General features: G+C 34.7%; 1 pseudogene; it reads right to left on the bottom strand.

Moving 5' to 3' along the window:
• Positions 1–775: 775 nt before the first annotated feature.
• LOC149233631 (probably inactive leucine-rich repeat receptor-like protein kinase IMK2 pseudogene) lies at positions 776–1,243 on the bottom strand (annotated as a pseudogene).
• Between the last annotated feature and the right edge of the window lie 6,497 nt (positions 1,244–7,740).

Raw genomic sequence — 7,740 nt, 5'->3', positions numbered from 1 at the left:
TTTAGGGCTTGTAGGCGTTTTGAAAAACTACTTTGAATAGTTTACCAAAATATATAACCGTATTAATGGAGGTTTAACTTGTAATTTTTGCACAAGAACCCTAATAATATAAATATATGTCACTGGGGGAGAATTTAATGTAAATATCTGCAAACTGTGAGAAAGAAACCGAAGTGTCCGGTACCTATAATGTTGTCTGCATCACAGTTATTTGGAGGAAGATTGGGAATCCATGGATCCCCAGCATCTTCGGCCTTAATGTCCATCTTTTTGGATGAATGATAGAGGGATAGAGAGGCGTCTGGAGCACTTTCCGCTCTTTTCACGTCGCAACAACTGACAAAAACGCAGATGCACGTCTCTCCCGACAAAATAGCGGTCGTGGTAGTGGGACTGGGAGACGACCTGCACGCTAAAACTTAATAAAACACGTTGCCGATGGCTCCTCTTTTCTACTCACTTGCCCCTCTTTTCCTGGCCACTTCGTGAAGGCGTTTTAATATATGTCTACAGTTTTTATTTATTAGCAATGGTTTCTAAAATGTGCAAAGATACGCTCAAGATTTAGAAAGATTATTTAGTTTATCCACAAAGTTTTTATTTACGGTCAACAATATATTTAAAAGAAAACAACAATATTTAATTTCAAATAGGTTTAAAAAACAAAACAGGGAAGCTGCCATACCTAACAATAAAATCAAAGAATGAATTGAAAGAACGAATCTATTGTAATATATTGTATAGTTATTATATGATATCTTATTTATGAGTCTTATTATTCACTGTTGTGGTGTTGCTGAAGTGGAGGAGTGATCAAATTCGGGTTTGATTTCTCTCGCTGATGCACAACCTCATCCATATCTAGCTTTGCAAATGGCATAAGGTCCACAAAATGCATAGCTAATTGCAAAGCGTTAAGCAACTCGTCTTTAGAATTGGAAGCTTCTTTCATCGATTCCAAATCAGAAATTTCATTAGTCCACTCTTCTTTCACAATGGAAGCAACCCATTCAGGAAGGTCCATCCCGTTGTCTACAATCATGGGCTCGCCTAGTGCCTTGCTAATCAGAAGCTCCAGCAAGACAATCCCAAAGTTGTATACATATGTCTTGGTGGTGTCTGTCTTTAGTTTTGTGAGCTTATGAACCCTGTATCTAAGAGCCCCTAATGTGGCAATCACATTGGAATTGACAGTAGTTGTCATCAACCTATACAAGTTAAAATATGCAATCTTGTCATTCATGTTTTGTCATCAACCTATACAAGTTAAAATATGCAATCTTGGCATTCATGTTTGCATCAAGCAGGATGTGGTTGGAAGTGAGATTTCCATGAACGATGTTCTCATTGTTGTGTAGATAAGCAAGTCCTCTCTCGACACCAATTGCAATTTTCATTCTCGTGTGCCATATCAAAGGTGTCTCTGGGCCTCTTGCATGAAGAAATATTGTAAGGCTTCCACCAGGCATGAAGTCAAAGACAAAGATATTTTTATCTTTAGGACCCCATTAATAAGCTCTTAGAGCAAGCAAATTAGGATGCGTGATCTGCCCAAGAGCATTGGCTTTTGTCTCGAATCCTCTTTGACTCTTTTTGATTCACTCCCTCAACATCTTCACTGCAACTTGATTCTTGTCCTCCAAAATAACCTTATACACAGTTCCATAAGTTCTCTTGCCCATTACTTCTACAGTTACACAAAGTAGGTCATCTGCTGTGAAATTTAAGACCTCGAATTGTGTGGAGTATCTAATAAGTCAAGCTACCATAATTAACTATAGTCAACCATAATCAACCATAGTAAACCATGTGATCATATATAACTATGGTTGACCACATTTGCTATGGTTGACCACATTAGCTATGGTTGATAATGATTGGTTATGGTTGATTATGGTCACTATGGTTAATCAAAGATGACCATGTTTACTTATGGTCCACTGAGGTCGATAATGGTTGACCATGGTTGACTATATGTTGATTATGGTTGATCAAAGATGATATTGCTTGTTCATGGCCGACTAAGGTTAATCATGATTTCTCATGGTTGATTATGCTTGACCAATATTGACATGGATAACTATGGCTAACTAGTGTAAACCTTAGTTAACCATGATCAACCATACTTTAATTTTTGTTTATCATGCTACAATGTTGAATATTAAATAAACCTTAAATCTTATTAAATATAAATATTAAACCTTATCCACAACATTTAATATCAATATTATTAAGAAATCTCATTAATATTAATCTAATCAGCTAAATATTAATATTAATAATAATATTCTTAATAATATAGTTAATAACCAACCTTATCAATATTATTATTATTATTATTATTATTATTAAACATTTTAAAACGTGTTGACTAGGGTTGATAATGTTTGAATTTGGACAACTGTGGTTGACTATGGTTGAATATGGTCGAGCAAGGTTGATTAAATACCACTACGAGTGAAGAAGGTTGACTATTGTTGACTATGGTAAACATATGGTTGACTAAGTCTGGGTGTGGTTAACTATTTAAACATTGACTATAAAAGTTGGCTACATTTGACTATGACATAATGTTGTAATATTTTTGATGTGTTTGTCATATTGCAACATTGAGTTTTATTCATCAAAATGTGATGTGAATTTTGTGTTCAACACAAGCGATGTTAGTTTTTATTCATCACATTGTGATGCCAATTAAATATTAAATAGAACTTAAACCTTGTTAAATATAAATATTAAACCATATTCAAAAAAATTATTATTAATAATAATATCAATAATTTTTTTTTTGTGGGATGAATTCTGTTATTTGAAAAAAAGGGGAATTACATAACGATTTTCAAATCTAGGTTGGTCTCTCACAAGGGAGCCTAAACTAGATCCGAAAACATACTCTCCTTAAGGATTAGAGAGCCAATTGAAACTTGAAAGATACAACAATGATCACACTATATATAAAACTATGGCCTAACTAACCTTGTACAAAAGAAGCTAGAACTATGCAATCACACACTAAGACCATATCACAATCAAGCCAAGGTCTCTAAATCTATTCCTGTAGTGAAGATGGGTGTTGCCGAGTTTGTTGAAGTTTGTCTTGTTGTTGGGGGGATGCCAAGGTGATGCTTAATATTCTCCAACCTCCTATCAAGATTCCTTAGATTCTAATGCAAGTGTTCAAGGGATTGAAGGATGTCCATTCAAGATTCATGATGATCCAAGAGAGTTCGCCCCATCAGAAATTCCATCTGCTAATAAAGGTCAATTCTTTACACATATTGGTAAACCTTGCTCTCTTATGGCCAATATCTAGGATCCAGTCTACCCATTTAACTAAAACTTATGTGTCTGAAAGGGAGGTTTTATGAGAAGACGATTCCCCCTCCATACTAGTGAGTTCATCTTGTACAGGAGCAAGAGTGAGCTCCTGGAAACAAGCTGAAACCTTCAATCGAACAATCCATGTGAGTTTTTCCCTTGTAGATCTGCTCTTGATAAGAAGTGACACATATCCAGACTCAAGCTCGCTGAAATGGCATGAGGAACTAGACAACCAACTATCTAAAGACAATATTTTTTTCCCACTTACCAGGTGCAAATCTGGGAACCTAAAATATATAATGCCTAGAATGCCAAAATGGATAGCACATGTGTTAGTTGGAATAAGAACCAATACAACAAAACACATACACAAAGACCACAACCACACCTCCAACCACCAACATACCTCACACCACCACGTGGACTGCAAATGAGGAAGCCTCCATATACACAGAGGAGTCACAATGACACCATCATAAAATAAATATGAATCCAACTCCGTAGAACGAGAAGGAAGGAATAAATCATAAACAGATCCAAACTACTTCACCCAACAAGACTCCTCCCACTACCAAGGCCCCAAAATGACCACCTTCACAATAGAAAAGTAGTTCAAGTAATGGGAAACAATCACCAAACTAAAGGCCCAATATAACCCAGGGATGCCCATAATATATAATGCCTAAAACTCCAAAATGGATACTATAGGAGCCAACTATATTAAGTTCCAATACAAAAAAACACATATACGAAGACTACAACCACACCTCCAGCCACCAACTTACCTCATGCCACCACTCGAGCCACAAACAAGGAAGCCCCCATGCACACAGAGGAATCACAAAGGCAACACCATAAAATAAAGATGAAGTGAACCTCGTAGATTGAGAAGGAAGGAAGAAACTAGAAATAGAGCCAAACTCATTCACCCATCAAGACTCCTACCACTACCAAGGCTCTAACTGACCACCTTCTAAACAAAAAAAGTCGCCCAGGAACTAGGAAACAATCACCAAATAGAAGAGAGCCTTGGTCCATAGATAGAAAACATCGAACACAAACTGGAAAAGAGATAACAGTCCCCAAACTCCTTCTAGCAACCCAAAACCCAATGCAAGGATTCTACACAACCCACCAAAGAGACCATCCAATAGCTATACCTCAAACAGAGACAAATAGCACTCATAGGGCCAGTAACAGAAAGAAAAAAATATATCTACAAGCAAAAATCATTGCCAAAATAAACAATAACAAGCATCTAAAATAATAAAGGAGAATTACCACTTTAAATGCTAGAAGTAAGATAAAAACAACCATTATAATTTCCCTAGCACAAGTTTTAAACCAAAATATCTACAATTCCACCAAATTAGCATAAAAATTCTAATAATGGAGTGCCCAACATAATTACCTATGTCCACTAGGATTTGCCACTCTTGAAGACCTGTGTTATCTCCTCTATGGTAAACATGCAACTAGGAATGCATTGTCACTAAGGAAACATATCTTTCATGGTTGCTTTGGGCCCAATAAAAAAAGTTCTTGCCTCCCCTATAGCATTGAAACTAGGTTCCTACTGTCAATTCCCTCCTCCCATGACTGAAGCCTATATAATTATTCGAGGATTTAATGGTACCAAAATCATTATGAGTGATTCCCTCTCCACATGCTTAAACCTCTCGACTAGCGCACCATCTGAACGTCATCGTCCCTTCACTATAACTGCTACAGGGATCACCAAAGCCACACACACCATAATTTATACTCGTTGAGGGCACATTACCACATCCCCTAACTCATTAGCTAGGTGGGGTGGTGGAAACCTGCACCCCACCCCCCTTCCCACCACCTCCACCTTTGTCTTGATCATCGCCCCATCTAGGGAATAAAAATAGTTTTATTAACCATATTAAAAATTAAATGTTAATTAAACTCTAAATACCATTAAATATAAATCTTATCATGACACCTTATTAAATATAATTCCTTACTAATAAAACCTTATTAATAAATGCTATTATAAATCTTCTTATTAAACTCTTTAAAACCTTATTCATTTTATTGTTAATGCTATTAATTAATAAACTTTAAGATTAAGTTTTTTTAAACCATATTTATATTAATAAATAATTTTAATATTAAGATTAATAAACAATTTTAAATTTAAAAAAATAAAAGCTTATCGAACCCAATTAATATTAGTAAATGTGTTTGAAATGATATTAACATTAATATTATTAAATATCTGTAAACCCTTACTATGAATGAGCATGGTTTAACCATGGGTGAACTTGGCATGATGAAGTTAACAATGGGTGAATATGGGTTGACCACTTCGACAATGGTTTACCGTAGTTTTCTATGATAGATTATAGTTGTCCATATTGATAAAGGATAGCTATGGTTGACCTATTTTACCATGGTGACCTAGGTTGACCATGTTTGACTATATTAACCATAGTTGGGAAGAGTGGTACTAGTGCTTCAGAACTCTCTTGCACTATAGATTGTAAAAATGAAAATTACGGCTAGGAGGGTTTTTTTTATTTAACCCTCCTTTGGTGCATTTTCCAAACACACTGGTGCGGGATATATCCAAAAGCAACATTTTTTTTAATTAAAAAATATCACAGTGCTTTTCTTGAGACACCTTGGGGCGTTTTGCTACAAGTACTATAGCATGGCCATTTTTTTAGAATTTAAAAACCACCTAGCAGTTCTCTTTAGAAGTTGGTTGAGGCCATTTTATTAAGTGTACCACACCGGGGCTTCACTGGAAAATAGCACCACATTTCTCTAAAATTATAGCGGTGCTCCTTACTAGTATGCATCAAGATGTTTTACCATGTGAAGGGCACCGATGCTATCGACTATTCAAGCACCGATGCATTATGTTATGTAGCGCACCATGTTTTTTTATTTTATAAAAATAAATTTTCGATGGTGAACCATGTTATTTGCAGCACCAGTGCTTGTATGGATAGTAAAACACTAGTGCGTTTGTATATTTTAGATGCATTATTAAAAAAACATCGTCTAAAATATCCGCCTGCCCACCTCTGCTAGTGACCTTAGCTACAAATAGATATTTGGGCTATTTTTATAGGGGCTTCTGTAAAAACCTCTGCTAGAAGGTATTTTCCTTGTAGTGTTTGGAGAATCCATGAACTTTAAAATCAAACTGATAGTATGCAATAGCCTCGTGGTAGTGAGTTACTTGAGGCCACTAACCAATCTCTTAAATAGAGTTCGATCTACATTAGATTCATTATCCTCTTCACTGGAATTTTTCCCCATTATAATTAGAGTTGGTGTTGGTTTATAGTTCATCGTCATGAACCTCTTCAGTGGATCCATAATATGTTTTTTTTAAACAAAATTATTTATAAAGTTGATTGGAGGACTTTAATAACAAGGAAATATCACATTAACTCCAAATCAATCATTTCAAATTCTTGTTTCATGGTTGATTTAAACTTGTATATTGATAGATTTTTTGTGAAGATCATATCATCAACATTTAAATAAACAATCAATATTTGACCTTGTTTATTCACCTTTGTATACAGTGTGGGTTCACTCCTACTTCTGTTAAACTCATTATGATTAGATATGAATCAATATTGCTATACCATCATGTGGAAGTTTGCTTAATCCCATTCAAAAATTTCTTTAATCAATACACTTTATCCTCATGTCCTTTAATCACATATCATGGTGGCTGATCTACATAGAATTCTTATAAAATACTATTTAGGAATGTTGAATTTACATCAATTTGATAAACTTTCAACATGTTTTGAGTTGTTATGACTTGGAAATCTCTAATTGTGTCTAAATTTGCAATTAGTGTAAAGGTATTACTATAATTGGCTCTATATCATTGTTCAAAATAGTTTCCAGCGAATTTGCCCTTGTACTTTTCAACTTCTTTTTTCACGTTAAATCTATTTTTATAAACTCCGTTTATAATAATACAATAGTTACCTTCTCATAGTTCCACTAAATGTATCATTCTTCTCTATGGAATCCATTTTTTCATCCATCACTTTGACCCAATTCCACTATTTAATTTCTTATTCAAAATATGTGGTTTTAAAAGTAAACAATTGAAAATGTGAAAACACATTTAGATCTTCAAAGAGTTCTATCAAACTTCTAGCCTTTCTAGACTTTAGGGAAATAGTTGTAGGATTAGATCAATTATTTAATTGAAAATTAGGAAAATATTAGGTCGTTGGACAAGATGAATCACCTTGAACAAGACTTATTGGAGAACTTGTTGTATTATATTTGACTAATGATTAAGTTTGTGAACCTTGGTGGCCATATTATGTAATGTACAACTCTGCATCATATTTTTCTTAAGATGTTGCTTCTTCAGTGGTTATAGTATTTTCTATGATCCTATCCCACGCT

The sequence above is a fragment of the Pinus tabuliformis genome, chromosome J, assembly GCF_031772625.1.
Source record: "Pinus tabuliformis cultivar Carrire ecotype Pingquan chromosome J, CPIR1, whole genome shotgun sequence".
Taxonomy (NCBI): Eukaryota; Viridiplantae; Streptophyta; class Pinopsida; order Pinales; family Pinaceae; genus Pinus; species Pinus tabuliformis.
This window is presented reverse-complemented; position numbering and strand designations above follow the sequence as displayed.